Raw genomic sequence first — 3706 nt, forward strand, 5'->3', positions numbered from 1 at the left:
CAAATAAAAGCGTGCATGCCACAAAATACAATACTTCCCTATTAAAGAGAATTAAAACAGCTTATACAGCAATTCCTCAAAGTCGTTCAAACGAAACTATTTTATTATGAAACTAGGTGAAAACCTTTTCGCTGGAACAAGTCCTGAAGTGTGAAAGCCACAGGCGGACTTATTGTGACGTTGTCATGGAAACAACATTGCACAGTTGCACCTGAGCTCAGTAGATAAACCTTTGAAGTTAATAATATAACATCTGCTTTATATTTACATTTTTACATGACCTTACAACTGCAAGGCAGTTATGCAAAGTATTGATTTTACATGACCTTACAACTGCTAGGCTGTTATGCAAAGTATTGATCTGGAGGTTGGGTTGATTACAGCGGAGCATTTCCAAGAAATCAAAACCGAAAATATTATACATCATCTTACACATAGAAATAATATGTCTGGGTTCAATAAAGAACCATGCTTTGAAAATGATATATTGGACCTTAATGGTGTTATAAATAAAATTTTTAATGATAGTTTATTTTCATTACAATTAGCATATTAGTATATTTATATCATTAATATATAAAGTATTATTAATTTTATTTGTATATATTGTTTATTAATATTGTTTTTTATCCCTCTATCTGCCTGGTCTTATAATATCTTGTAGCCTCTATTAGGGTTTACCTTTAAAAATAAAACACCAACAACAGCATGTAGTTTCAATTAGGTACTATTATTTTGTTTTTTTATGACATGTGAAATTGTAGCAAAAATGACAGTGCTCTAACAACAGTTATTAGCAGAATACATGAATTAATGACAATTGACATTGAACATAAATAAATACTTAAAGTAAAACAAAACAGAACAAGAAAATAGTATAATGAAGTCCAAGTTCCAGTGAAATATTGTCTCTTCACAATCTGATGCCTTTAAGTCCATCATTATGTGTATTTTGATGTGATTGAGTGGCAGTTTCTCTCTGCAGATGACGAGGTTGCGGATATGACAGCATCTGAAATGCACTATTGAGGTTAGAGTTACAATGTGTCTCCTGCCATGTAAAAACAATTGTTTATGAAGGCCAAAAGTAGTATGTGAGTGTTAAAAAGAAAACGTAAAGCCATGGGATAGCTGTGACTGGGTATGTTTATGCACACACACACAAAAAAAATCTAACAATATGGACCATAATTTCAATATCTTTATTTTACTTACTTAGTGGTGATGGTGAAGAGGAGAGAATTATCCTTACCTCCTTACCTGAACAGAGATGGTGACACTTACATGTTCTCCTAAACTAAAAAGAGACATTTTAAGAAATAAATAATTTGCATGTTGAGAGTGTGTTGACAGTCTGTGTAGTTGGATGGCTGAGCTCCAGAAAATCAGCCATCTTTTTTTAGAGTGTAGCCTCTATTAGGGTTTTACATTAAAACAACAACAACATGTGTGAATTAGGTACTTCTAGTTTTTATTGATGTGAAATTGTAGAAAAAATGTTAGTGCTCTTTAGAACAGTTATTAGCTGAATATATCAATAAATGACTATTTACACTGAACAGGAATAAATACAGAAAGACGTAAAACAAAATAGATGTGATGAAGACAAGTTCCAGTGAAATATCTCCACAATCATCTATGATGCCTTTAAGTCCATCATTTTGGTGTGATTGAGTAGCAGTTTCTCTCTGCAGATGATGAGGTTGTGGGATGTGATGCATCTGAAATACACAATTAAGTTTAGAGTTACAGTGAGCCTCTTCCATTTGTTTATGTAAAAACAATTATGTTCACGGAAGGCCAAAAGTAGCAAAAATGGAGAGCATGTGAGCCATTCACAATCTTTAAAGGAAAAAGGTGATATAAAGTCATAGACAAAGATAAAGATAAAGACAAAACACGCTTTAATGTTTTTGTGACTGGGTATGTTTATGCACAAACCCAAGTAATAATTACAACAAAAAAAATCTAACAATATGGATTATAAATTCAATGTCATTTCTTACTTACTAAGTGGAGAAGAGGAGAGAAGTATCCTCAGCTTAACAGAGATGCTCACACTTACATGTGACCAAAAAACTAAAAAGAGAAAAGAACATGTTTGTGTGGAAACCAGTTTAAATTTGACTTTAAATTTAAGAAAGAAATCATTTACATGTTGAGAGTGTGTTGATCGTCTGTGTAGTTGGATTGATGAGCTCCAGAAAATCAGTAATGAGGTGCTTTGACAGCTACAGGTTTAAAATAAAAAAGGCGGGAATAAAGACCCCTAAACTCTAACATAAAGAACTATTTCAGCATAAAGGTGTTCTTCCCCAGATAGCACACGTACGTCTGCAAGATGTCTATTAAAGATCGCTTCATCTGGAAAGCATCTGCTGTGTTCAAACATCTGATAGACATCTTTTAGATGTCAGTTTTACATTATACATTCTAAATCATAAACATCTTCTAAACGTCTATTTGACATCTGATAGGAAACATCCTATAGAAGTATTGCAGATGAGCAAACACTCTAAAAAATATGTCTTGCAGATGTAAATGCAGACGTCAAATAGACATCTCCGTGATGTACGTGTGCCATCAGGGTCAGGATGATATGGTTCTGAATAGAACTGTTATTACATGTACCGAACCTTTAAAGAACCATCTTTTTTAGAGTAGTATATACATGTATAAATATACAATATATATATTTATTCATTATATTTGTACAATATATATTTATACATGTGTGTGTGTATACTTGTTCTAGACCCTGGACAATAAAAGCAAGAAGAACAAAGTATATTGGCTTCATTTATTTACCATATTTTTTATGCTTATTTTTTGATGATCAAAAATGGTAATCTATTTAAGGTGTAACCAACCAGTCAACATGTATTTTAGTATGAGTTCTTATGGTTGTTTGCTGACTGGAAAATGTCATGATAGCAGTGACCTCAAAAGGGAAACAGAACTATTTATTCAGCATTTCTTAAAACCAATGAATAAACTCAAGATTTTATCATGAATTTACAGGTTTTGTTTACAGGAAAGAGGAATTTGCATGGAAGTGTGTTATACTTAAGCAAAATGCCATTTCAGCACAGCACAATGCAACAGAGGACATACACGTCTCTTTATCAGACTAATATGATATGTAATCTTTGTTGCGACTTCATACTAAAAGCTGTTGGAAGTAAACAATTAGGCCTGCATGGTCAATACCAGAAGTGTTTACCATGTTAGTTTGAAAGCATAGACTGTTATTTTTACGCACACTTGTGACGTGATGTGGAAAATACTTGTTACATTCATAGGCTACTTCGTATAAAAGGGTGCTATTGAGGTGTGTAAATGAAAATGTATGTAAAATGAAATCAATGTAAAAACTAACTTCGCGGTATAACTTATTTTTATATCATCTTTATTGCATCTTATCCTTTTCAAATAGAGCCACGCCGAAAGCGAAAGGACTTTTATTCTGACTTTTTCATTCTATTTTTCTGAGACACAGCAAGCAGCAGGAGCGGTATGTAGACCCGGCGCAGTCTGCAGCCAAGAGACTAATGTGTTATATTCGTGTATTTGTGTGTGTGTGTGAGAGAGTGTGTTGTTCGTTTCTCATTGTGTTTGGAGAAGTTTAAAACAGTGCTAGGTCTAATGATTAAATACCGTGTTACCACAGATGTCAAAGCTTTCAGCTCTCAATAATTTAAATGAC

This window comes from Sinocyclocheilus rhinocerous, unplaced genomic scaffold (assembly GCF_001515625.1).
Source record: "Sinocyclocheilus rhinocerous isolate Xijiao unplaced genomic scaffold, SAMN03320098_v1.1 scaffold381, whole genome shotgun sequence".
Classification (NCBI taxonomy): domain Eukaryota; kingdom Metazoa; phylum Chordata; class Actinopteri; order Cypriniformes; family Cyprinidae; genus Sinocyclocheilus; species Sinocyclocheilus rhinocerous.